Here is a 12752-nt window from a genome sequence, read left to right as displayed (position 1 = left end):
ATTTCTATTATATTTTGTTAAAAGTTTTCCAACCACCACCAGGAATAGTTACAGTATCTGTCACAAAATGCATTCATCAGAGATGTGCAGACCATCGTGGGAATAATTTAAGATAATCTTTATGGAAAACTTGTATTGCAACAAGATGCTAGGTTGTATTAACAGAAGGCTCTAGCATGAAAAACAAACAATATGATATTATTAAAATATTTGGGCCCTAATTAGATTTCATTTGGAATTTAATATGGGATACAGAGTATTAATCACCACTCCCTAGATTCATTGGGTAATCTTGCAATAACTACTCTAGTTATTTGTCATCATTACACATACAGATAGATATTTATTGCTTTAACAAATCAGTTAATTATTAAAAATACAGGAGAATTTCATTCTATCTGGCCTGCACATATCTATGTTGATATCCTGTTTCCTTCCCACCTCAAGAGGGGGATTTAGGAATGGATTTTCCTAAAGCTGTGTTTGCAGAAGTCCAGGATCTGCACACAGACACAGGAGACAAATCTCTGAACTGAACATGAATATGCAGATTTTGCATGTATGCAATATACTGAAAATCAGTCCCCTAATGTTACCACGGAATGAAGCTAGTAATCTCAGAGTCGGATTTCTTCTCTCCTCTTTGCTCTCTTTTTTTCTATCCATGGCTGATAGGTTTCTACCACTTCCTCCCCCCCACAATGTCAGCTCCACATATTTCCCACCCCTTGCTATCCAATACTCCCACTTCCACCTCTCCTTCTGTGCAGAGCGTGGAGGGGTGATGACGAGGTGCTTAGGCTTTGCCCTCTATGGTGTTAATTTTGATGGAATAAATTGGCTAAAGGTGTTAATAGAACCCAGTCACTGTCCAACATTAAACTATGTTAAACAAATTCTGGGGCTGGGTATGCAGAGACCTCAGCCCGCTTAACACCATGGCAAAAACACCATTAATTTTTTTTAACCTTGCATTAAAGATACAGAAAAGAAGGAAAAACAGTTAAAGCATTTGAAATGTAAATGATTAAATAAGGCTTTTATTTTAACATCCTTCCTGGTTTCCTTTCCCTTTAGCTATAGTTTTTAGAAGGAAACTCCTCCCCCCCCCCACCCCTGTTGTTTGAGAGTCTCTCAGATGGTATAAAGTAACTGTCATAACAATGGAGTTTGAGATTCAGCAGGACCTGCCAGGGGTGGTGATGTCATCTGGATCCCTCTCTTTCTGGCCAGGACACCACTCAGGACCAGGATGATCCTGGGGTTCTAAGAAACGGTGGGGCTGGTAGCAGTAGCGTAGCCAGGGGAGGAGCGGGGGGGAGGCGCTCCAGGTCTTTGGCGGCGGGGGCCTTCACTCGCGCCGAGTCCTCGGCGGTATTTCGGTGGCGGGGGCCTTCAGTGCCGCCGAGGACCCAGGGCACCGCTCAGTGAGTACAAGCGAGTGGCACCTTTTTTTTTATGTCCGCTGCCCCTGTTCGCTCCACCTAGCTACGCCACTGGCTGATAGCCATGATGGTGACACTTTCTCAGGTAGCCTCCCTCTGTTCTGTCTTTTTAAAAAAAAAAAACTTTTCCCACAAACTCTCTTTCTCTTAAAGGACCCACCACAAAAAAGAGTGATCGGTGGAATAGTCCAGCCCCTCATTATTTTATCTGACAATTGGGCCTAACATCTAACATACCAATTTTGGCTCATTAACTTCTGGCTTCACATCGCCTGTTTTTAACAAGCATAATTCCAACACAGTCCTTGAACTCTATTAGCTTGGCCTTTTTGTTCAGACTAATTTACTTATTATGTCTCACTTCTAATTTAGTTATTCTTAAGGCTCAGATTTTGTCGTGGATATTTTTAGTAAAAATCACACATAGGTTATGGGCAATAAACAAAAATTCACAGAAGCCCATGACCTGTCCGTGATTTTTAAGCCCATGACAGGGACATTTTTAATAAAAATCTCGGATCAAACACAATGGGGAGGGAGGAGGGTTCAGCACTCACAGCAACTGGGGGCTTTGGGGTCCCCTCGCTGCCCATCGCAGCTGAAATGCTGAGGGGTCTCCTCCCCTCCCCATGGCTCGGCAGCTGCTTGGGGACCCTCTCTGTGGCTGGGCAGCTGCAGGGAGCCCTGCCGCAAGTGGGAGCTACAGAGTCGCCCTGCTGCCTTTGGCAGCTGGGAGCTGCAGGTTCCCACAGCCACCCAGAGGGGCTGGGAGCTCCAGGTTTCCCCTGCTGCCCTTGGCGGCTGGAAGCTACAGAGTCCTGTCACCACCCGCAGAGGCTGGAAGCTCAGGGGGACCCCTGCTGCCAGGGGCTAGGAGCTGCTGGGGGCCCGTCGCCAGCAGTGGTTGAGATCTGCAGGGTTGTCTGCTGACAGCTCGAGCACTGGCGCAGAAAATGTCACGGGGTCTCTGGAAGTCACGGATTTTATGACTTCCGTGATCTCTGTGATGTAATCGTAGTCTTGGTTATTCTGTCTTTTTCCAATCAACATTTGTTATTATAGGCTACTGTAACATTTTATGAACTTTCTCATTTTTTTTTAAAACAGTTGAGCTCACAATTCAAGGAAATCTGTAGGCCCAATTGTTACAACACCTGCCTCCAAAGCCTGTAGTCATGATGTGGGGAGGCAGGGGTCTTATTCTCAATAGGCCCCTGCATGGCTGTGTAGAACAGGGTCACAATGTCACACACACACACAAAATTCCAGGTACTCAAAAGTAAATGAAGTGAAATAGCAGAAGATTTTCCCCACAATCAGCACTGTCTCCGCTAAAAGACTGACCTTACACCACTAATATCACTTCCAAAAGCACTCGGGTGCTCTTGGAAGTCTGTCATCCAAATATTGAGCTGACAAAATCCTGCTTAGCTTAAAAGATTTAACAGGTGCACTGCCCAAGGTAGTACAGCTGAATTTCCATACCAAGTAACACATCTTGACATGTATCATTAGCAGCAGATTAGAGGCTTCAAACTGATTTCCAAAACAAATATGCCATATAAAACAGTATTTGATCCCCTGAAAATTAAGAGCCAAAATCTTTATTTCTGTTTGAGGGTAGCATAGCTGTTGTCTTGGCTTGTATCTGTGAAGTCTTATACTCTCAGCTTATATCCAGGCTGTTCCCAATAAATATTCATGAAAGAAAGTTAAAGAAATAATGCACTGTCAATTCCTAAGTGAGTGTGTTTTAGACCAATTATTTACCCCATTAACCTCTGATAATTTATAACAAACTATCATATTATTAACATTAACACAAGTCAATAGCTGCAGTCAGTACGTTTCCAGCCCTATGCCCACAGTGTCCTCAGACTTCAAGAGTATGATTAATAGGACATTCTCATATAAAGTGTGCTGATAAATATTTTTGACTTTTACCACATATTAAGTTTAGTTGATCTCAGCAGTAGGCAGCTTTTCCTTATCATAGCCCTACCCAATGCTAAATGATCTGCACTGAGAATCAGGATTTCCAGATGTGATATGTTCCTGTGTTTCATACTTGAATGGAAACAGTTCATAAGAATCAAGTATTTGCAGAGATCTTTTTTAAATTAGTATTTTTATGTATCCATTTTCTAAAAATCAAACCTTAATTCAAAAACACAACTACCCTTGTCCATTGTAGAAATAACCTTCATAATGCTAACCAACGTGCTCCTTCCTCCTTGCAGAAAAAGGTCTCCAGCAGCAACAGTAGCGTAAGCCCTATTTCCCACTACATCGTTACTCAGAAGGAGCTGAGAACTTTGCCACCCAGCACCCTAAATACCTTGGATGGGATTTTCATAAGCACCCAGCACTGACCTAATTCTGTTCCCATTGACTTCAATGACAGAGGGTTGAGCCAACACTGAGCGCTTTTCAAAAGTCCACTCTTTGTTGCCTACAAAGTCTCTTTGCAACCACTTTAATACTAATCTCTTATATGCACAGATAATCTAAGAAAGAAAATATTCATCTGAAGTCCAGGCACTTGTCATTTCCACCCTCACAAAGGAAGAGGGAGGAGAGGGAACCAGAGAATTTAGAAAATAAAAAAGGCTGAATGATTATTTCCATGATTCTTGATTTTCTCCATTGCAATCCTTTTATTAGGTGTACTCATAGCCGAGATTCAAGTAAAGTAGCTGAAGGTAGAGACAGAACTGATTTTCATAAACAACTCTTTAATGTATACGTTTAATGGGGTGGGGCTTCCTTATATTGCTAAAAATAGGATGCTCCAGGTCCACCAACTGTAAGGTACTAATGCTACATATTACAATAAAATGATTATCTATCATGTTAAATTAATAACCTTGCCATGCACCCATTGATGTCAGCACTATAAACAATAATGAAACCCTCCAGAGCAAATATTTGATAGATTAATTTACATATTAGAAGAGTAAAGTTAGCATACATCAGTGTTCTGTGTTCCAGAGGACATACATGGATTTGGTTCTTCACACTGCACCTATGTTATGTACTATATTGTCAATCTGAAGAACAAGAAGTGCATACAAATATATGCATATGTGCCACACAAAGTAGTTGGTCAGGTTTTTAAACAACAGGAGTGACTTTCTAGAAAAGAGCCCTCAAGAAAAACATTTTTAATGTTAAACTGGTAGGATCCATCTTTTTCACGTAGGACGGGGAATCTTTAATGTAACAGTTGTACACACAACACACAAAATTAATAACTTATTTACTAACTCGCTGAGAACTACCATTTATTAGTGCAAACAACTTGCTTTTTCTTTTCTGCAAAACTATTTTAAGCCCACAAAAGGATGTTTTTGCTGTTACAGGACCGATCAAATGTGGATTCCCCATTAGCTCTGTATAGCAGTTGGGAAGCTAATATGAAATTTAAAAGAAAGGAAAATTCTTTACACCTATATTTTGCCCTTGGCTTGACTCTCCTTCCTTCTGAAGCATTATACTAAGCTTTCAATCAAACTTGTTACAACAAAGCACTTACACTATAATCTTCTGTTGGGAAAAAATGATAACTAGTTTTCTTTAGCTTATACTTTTGGAAAAATCTCAAAATGATTCGTTCAATATATCTTCCTGAAAGCCAAACTGAATAAAAACCCTGCAACACCATAAAGTAATCAGCACAGATCCAGGATGCTTCTTTTAAACTTTGAATGAATTATAGAATCTTACATTTTATAATTCTATTCAGACTTTAAAAGCATAATATCATGTTTATACTCTAATAGCACATTAAACCATTCAAAATATTCATGGCGTTTCTGAAGACACCATTAACTAAATGTTCCAGGGACTCTATAGTATGTTAAACTGATCCCTACAAAGACCTTAGCCTGATGTGCAATGAATATTATTTTTCATACAATATAATTTTTGAATAGGCAATACTTTTTATTCATATATTTTGAAAAAAGCCTATGATTTTAATATGTTCTACTTTCTGAACATTTGTCTATATATCAGCAACATATTATGTACCATAATATATGTGACTATGAGCCCAAAGGTAGTTTCTGCTATCTTTCATTATTACTTTTGAGAACCTCTGGGTACACCTAATGAAAGTCTGTCTTCAGACAATAAAGATTACGTGAATCACTAAAATGATAAAGGTTTGGCATTCATGCATTGTTTAAGGGACAACGCCAACCCCACAAGCTATAGAACAGTGGCTTAGCCTGCAGGAACTGCAAGCTTGATCATGCAGGCTGCAGAAGAGGGAAAGTGCTAGCAATCAGCTCTAATCTCCTATGCAGAGGCTTCTCTACAGAGCAGAGAAATGCTGAGCTAAGTGAATAAACCTCTTTACCCACATTGCGCTAAGAACTGGTGAGTTGAGGGGCAAACACTGGTCTGAAAGAGGAGTGGAGAGAAAATACCCATTGCCCTGGCCATGCCGTACAGTAAATGGTACATAGTGACCTTTTGAAGGATCTCCTGTTAAAAGATTAATTGTTTAATTCAGTGTGTTTAAAAGCTGTATTTAACTGTTATATAGATGGGGACAGTCATGATTGCCAACCATTGACACAGAAATAGATCAGACAGGTGAGAAGGCATTACCCAACAAAGGCAATCACTGCTTCATGACACATACTGGGCATGATGTTCTTAACAACCCACCAGCCTGCAGCACTTGTTCTCCTCCTCTTATTCATGTTCCACTAAGGGTAACACCCAGCAACCCTACTGGTGTTCTTTTCACCCTCCTCTGCACCCTGCAGATTCAGGCCTGATTGGTGAATCCTCTTAAAAACTTCAAATAATAATAATATAGATATATGTGTAACTGGGGGGCCAATACTCCTGGAAATGAGAAGGAAGAGCAGATATGATCCACTGCTCCCTCCAAGCAAGGTATTGGACCAGAATGTCCATAGGGCATACAAGACAATAGAGGCCCTATCCCTCTCATGTTCTTCAGGTGCAGTGAACCGTGCAAAGCCACCAAAGGAGCTGTGTAGCATTGCCTACTGGAGGTTCAGGCATACACTGCAGGGATTCTACTGAATAGCCATACCCACCTGTAAGGAGACCTTTTCTGTGGCATTTTGGGTTCTTGTCCAAATTGAATGAAGGGAAGCAGGGATAGGATTTTCCTCAAGTTCTAGAAGTCTGCAAGTAATATAGTGTCATATGACTATTTGACCAAATAGAAAAGCCTCTTAGAAGCCATATCCTAATTTCTCCTTTTCCCAGTGCGGTTGGAACAAACAAAAACAAGAATTTTCCTTCTACCCCTGAAGTAGTAATTGTAGAGTAAGTTAGAAGGAAATGAGCATTTTTTCCCACTGAAAGGGAGATTTTTTTTTTGCCAGGGTTTGTGCCACATCTTGATCAACAAAACTATTTTTATCCATTTAGAAACAAATTGCATATGAAAAATCCTGACTGTATTTCTACAATACTGGTGGAGGTGGGAGTGCTTTGGCCAAAATAGCTTGCTCAGCATGAATACCACCTTCTCTTTTAATTCAGAAAATGCTAATACAACTTATGAAATCAATTTTAAATACAAAAATATCACTTGAGTCTGACTGTTTTTGCTTCTAGAGAAGACTAATTTCATTATATACTATGATTTTCCATAGGATATTACAAGTAAAGAAAGCACCCTGTACATCAATTTTTCCGCTCAGAATCTGCAATCTGTTCTATGTGACTGCATTCTGCTTTAAAGGGACCAGTTCTTGAAGGCGGTTGGAAGGAGCTAAAAATACTCATAATCTGAGAGGACACATCCAGCATTATGTATGGGTGAAGCCCAAAAGTGACCTAGTAAGTAATACTGTATTAAAGAACTCTGGTTTATTTAGTTCTATTTGAGTTTTCTTAATATTCAAAAGTTACTCAAATAAAACTGTTTCAGATATATTTCACTGCAAACCTACCTTTCTTTGAATTTCAAAGAAATAATACCCATGCTTTAAGAAAATGATGACTCACTGGCAACCACCTCGCAACTTATTAAAACAAATAAACCCATATCAGTGGAACAATTTAAATCTAACCAATAGAAAAGCCTCTTTCACCTTTCAACATTTCCCCACCCCCACTCCAAAAAACAACACAACAACAACAAAACCAACAGAATCACTTATCAGATAAATGGCATTTTACAGCAAGCCTGAAGGTCATCAGATTCAGGCTATTTTGGAGCCAAGGGGAGCACAATGTTCCTGGGTTCTGAAGCCCACACATAGAAGGCTTTGCTGCTGTCCCACCTCTTATATATAATGAAGGGAATCCAGCTTAAGCACCTCCACAACTGTGGCCATATGCTATGAGAGAGGAGTGGTCTCTCTAGGATGCAGGTCTCAAGTCAGTTAAACTGTCTTCATTTAAAAAAAATGTGAAGATCCTGCTCATCTAGGACTAATACTGTTACAAGGATATATTTGTATTTAGTTGTTTTTCTTTCTTCCTTCTTAATTTCTGGACTTTTTTTTTAAACAAATGTTTAGGAAAACCAAGAGAGTTCTAAGAACACCTTACTCGGTGTAGTATTCATGACTACTCCCCTCCCCGCCCCCCCCCCACCACAAACACATCATAGTGCCCTGGAGACACGGTAGCATGCTAGACTTTAAATATTATATATATATTGCTAAACAGCTTCACCCAGCCTTTCAACCCCTGTGTCCTATATAGTTATAACCTGATGTCTCTAAGGTGCCACAAGTACTTCTTTTCTTTTTGTGAATACAGACTAACACAGCTGCTACTCTGAAACCTGATGTGGAGATTCTTGTTAGCACCTTTTTCTCTCCTAAACACCTACTGAAGAAATATTCTCAAACCACTTCACAGAACACTTAGTTATAATATAAAAACTTTGTACACACAATGACTACTGTGCTTCAGAGAAAAGAAGAAATTATATAGTCACATAGGGATAAAATCATCATGTCAGAGTTTGGTTTAAGAAAATGGCTGGTTCATTTCTTGGGCATGGCAATGCTAAAGCCCCATATTTCCTGTTTAGGATGATAGCTTCTTTTAATAGAAGGCAACTCTAGTCTTTAATAAGACATTGTAATACTTGCTAACCTCAAGGACTTTTTACATATGCATAATGCATAAACAGCTTACCAAAATAATAAAAATGTGCTTGAACAGGAGGTGTATTCAAACTAGGCAACTCTATGAAATAAAATAAGTGCAACTTAAGAACATTTCACACTGCACACGTTAGCCCCTTAGTATTGGTGAAATATTTAATATTTTTTCAGAGAGACACTTTAGTTTGGAAGATAATGGTCCCTTTTTAATTACCTTGAAGACTTTGTTTTCTCACTTAATAAAATAAAAGGTATCGTGTAGGAGTTTTTCAATGTCCTTTCCCTTTTAGCTATTCATTGGCAAATGTATGCAAGCTACTTGTGAAAAGTTACAACCTTTGTTTCTCTTGAAAGAAGCCTGTCCTCCTGGGTTTATAAAAACTGGAGGAATCTCTAACTGGTCTTAAAGGACTAGTAGCATACTTTGCTTTATGTACTTTCAGTGGATAGCTAGCACAATACAAATAATAATTAAAATTTAAACTCAAATTAGGAACATCTGCAACTATCTTAAAGGTTAGAGGCTTTTATTATTGTGCTTCGAAAATATTGTGATTAACAGAACTGAAAAAACTGAGCAAGGCTATTGGAAGGCAAAACTCTCCTTGACTTCAGCAGGGCCAGGATTTCACCCAGTCTGTAACTATATGTGTGGCTCAGCTGTTGTTCCTATGCATATGGGTGCTCTTGACACACTTTCCAGGCAGTGTTCATTTGTCTCTGAAACCAACGCCTAGTCCTCCAGCAATGTTCTTCCTTTTCTGTCCCCCAAAGAGACTCAGTTGTTCAGCCCTTCTCCTACAGAGCTGAATGGCCATACACTTTCACAATAGGCCAGATACCAATGGAGTGAAAGCCATACGTAACCCTCCTGAAACAGAAGGAATGGAATGTGTGTTTGGTGCTGTATCAAAAATCAAGTGTTCCCAGAGCACACCTGTTACTGTAAAATGGGTTATTAACTCCTCAGGAATTAGATGTAGCCGACGGGGCTTTCCTTAAGTAGCAAATCTTTATCATAAAAAAAATCCCAAGAGCACCCATAAGTAGAAACATATACAACATCCCTGCCATTTGGGAGCATCAGCCAGACCTCAGGGCTGAGCATGGAGCCCTGGCCTCCCCCATCAGTTCCTATCCCCCTGGCTCTCTCCCTGAGCAGCTGGGAGAGAAGAGGGGAAAGTGGAGCTGGAGTTAACTCCTCATGACTCTGGTTAACTCCAGCTGGTGCTGCTACTGACATGCCTACACTACAGTTGCATTATCAATATTTATTCCAGAACAGAAGAGTTACTGAGGTTTTAGTTGCTCCTGATACAAGCCTTGACAATGCACCTGTAGCTGTTACAAGTGAGAACTGTTTCATAAATCAGCTGTGATCTGAGATCATGAGTAACTCAAGAGTAACTCTAAGTAACTCCCATATCAAAGAACTATTTGGTACCTCCATTATTTACTGTTATCAATATAGCCAGAGCTGGTCAAATGAAACTTTTACAACCCTCCACCCTTGTAGTGGGCCCTCAAGGCATCCTGTCAGTAATGTAATTATACTGTACCATCTCCTCAAAAGTCTGTACAGTTTGTACTTTTAAGTGAACATGTACTGCTATTTTAAAGATTACACATCATGGAAGTGTTCTTATTCAATGATTTCCCATGCACTGGGAGAATTTGCATTGCTTTAGGTGATTTCGACTTTGAAGAACTTTGAAATCACAGAGAAGCTGTCCCTAACTAAAATTTTTACATCACTAGGTAACTGCTCTCCCTTTGAGAGTTTTCATGTTATTGTGTAATTCCCTCTTTGAAGACTTACATATTGATGGAGTGCCTTTGAAGATTTACACATTGTTGGGATGGGAGTAGCCCTTTGAAAAACGTTCAAATGTCGGACCTACCTTCAGAAAAGTTTGCATCACTAGGGCACTGCCTTTCTAAAGATAGTTTCATTTTTAACTTTCATTTTAATAAAATAATCGTCTTTTATTTAATGTAGATAAATGTCTTTTTGTATGAGTCTTGAAAAGTAACTGGCAACCCTCTCCAAGCATTTTCGGTTTCCAGAAGTCTCATCTAGCATTACTACAATGTACCATGAACTGGCAGAGCATTCCAGATATTAACATACACATGCAACTATCCCATCTCTCACTGAAATAATGTCACACTTGAGGTTTAAGAGGAAACCTTTCATGTGAGAAAGATGAAAGGTTTTTGCTGATGTGTGGTGTCTCCTGTGCTACCAAGAGGAGCATTAACATAAAGCTGGAAACCAGAGGGTTCAGAAGTTTAATATTAGATTATGGAGGCTTTGACTCTAATGGTACCAGTTAAATTTTCCCAAGTTAATAGGGACCAAATGTTGGCATCTAGTAGATCCAGTTCTTAGAGATCAGGTATAAATGGTACAAGTCCACCAACACATTTGGCTCCTTTGTTGGTGATCTCACCAGAAGGCCAAGTAATTATAGGTAAGGTATCTAAATTAACCTCTCATTCCTAGAAGCTGAGGTCCTAAAAAAGGCATGAGGTACCCTGGTGGGACACTGTGGAGATTAGGAAGCTTGTACCATGGTTGTCCATGCGGAATCAGGGTTAATAATTTACACTGGAAAAACCTTCTTCGTGCAAGATTCTTACAATGATTTTCTATACATCATCATCAAAATCAAGTCCCCGTGAATTAACAATCACTGAACAAGGTTGTAAATCTTCACTTTGAGGAGCACTAAATACCCTTATGAGTAAACATAAAAATAAGCTAAGAACACAGCCAAAGGTATACACCATACTTGGTTTGTAAGAGATACGACTCTGTAACTATGACACATTTAATAACCAGTCCTGTTCTAATTATGCCCTTTCCTCCTAGTGAGGAGTTTGATCTTTGCCCAGATTTTGTAATCAGACACTTCATCTAAAATATGCACTACTATGAATCTAAAATATGAATCTACTATTAAATCATTTTTATTAGCAGTTTTAGAAATACTTGCACAGGAATACCTACACCTAAAGGCCTATAACTGGGAAGAGTTAAAGAAGAGCTCTGATTCACCATAAAAAGTCTGGCAAGAGCTCACCATGACTATAAGTGGGGAGTCACACCATAACTGCTGCATAAGGTAGAATCCTTTTTAAAAGTTAACAGATCCCTCACTTATCATTATGTTTGTATCACAATTGGAATATAGCCGGAATCCCCCAGCTCCCTTTGCCCAATCTCTTTATATTCCCTGTGGGAACTTGGTCAGACAGCAGCTGCACTAATACTAACAATGAAAAAAATGCATTAATCCTCCTCCATTTATGAGTCTGTCCATTGTTGAGCACAACAACATGATAACTGTTTAGGTACAACAAATTCCAGACATCATCTTCAAATGTCACACAATCCACCAAAACTCCATGATTGCTACACTAGATTTCTTCTGAACATTAATATTAAAGTTTTAATAGGTTGGGAAAACAATAGCAACATTTCAGTTTACATTCTAGGCAATATAACCTACTACAAAATTATTTGACTATATAGTATTTTAATGATAAATCCAAAAGATTTTCATTCTACTTACAGTTATGTAGGGGCATCCACTAATACTTCTAAAGCCAAGTCACCCAGGATTTCCAGTATGTATTATTATTTCCAGTGCTTTGGATCTTGACTTTAATGTTCTGTATGTGGTAAATACAAAAGTGAATTTTGTTTGCTGCTGAAATTTCGAAAAATAAAATATGTTGGCTCATTTTGCAAGTATGCAAATAATCTGTTTACAGGTCTCAGAAGCTTTTTATTGTTCTTCTAGAAGTTTAAAATGTTTATTTAAAAAGTACAGTTGCTTTTGTAAGAAGTTAGAGTTTTCACACATACACACCCCTCAATAGTGTGTGTACATAGGGCATTACATGGACCTAAATTAGGGATGCTTGAAATGGTCTGGGTAAAAAACAAACAAACAAACAAACAGAACCAGCTGGCATTTTCACATCCAAACACCCTGACATTTGAAAAGTTTAGCGGAATTTTAAGACTCAGATTTTCAAAGCTGCCCAAAGATTTGATTAAAATTAACAGGAATTAAGTGTCCAAATCATTTAGATTGCATTTAAAATCTCAGTCTAAAAGTAACATGTGCATGTATGCTGCTGTATCTCCTTTGGTGTCTTCTGGGACTGCAAATGGAAATGC

The 12752-nt window shown here is 39.0% G+C and overlaps 1 long non-coding RNA gene across 1 annotated transcript in view; it reads right to left on the bottom strand.

Moving 5' to 3' along the window:
* The window catches only part of LOC141996871 (uncharacterized), a 246885-nt gene extending 234671 nt beyond the window's left edge, over positions 1-12214 (bottom strand). Inside the window, exon 1 of the long non-coding RNA XR_012641635.1 lies at positions 12139-12214. This is a non-coding gene — a long non-coding RNA (uncharacterized LOC141996871). The remainder of the gene's footprint in view (positions 1-12138) is intronic.
* Between the last annotated feature and the right edge of the window lie 538 nt (positions 12215-12752).

The sequence above is a fragment of the Natator depressus genome, chromosome 12, assembly GCF_965152275.1.
Source record: "Natator depressus isolate rNatDep1 chromosome 12, rNatDep2.hap1, whole genome shotgun sequence".
NCBI classification, from domain to species: domain Eukaryota; kingdom Metazoa; phylum Chordata; order Testudines; family Cheloniidae; genus Natator; species Natator depressus.
This window is presented reverse-complemented; position numbering and strand designations above follow the sequence as displayed.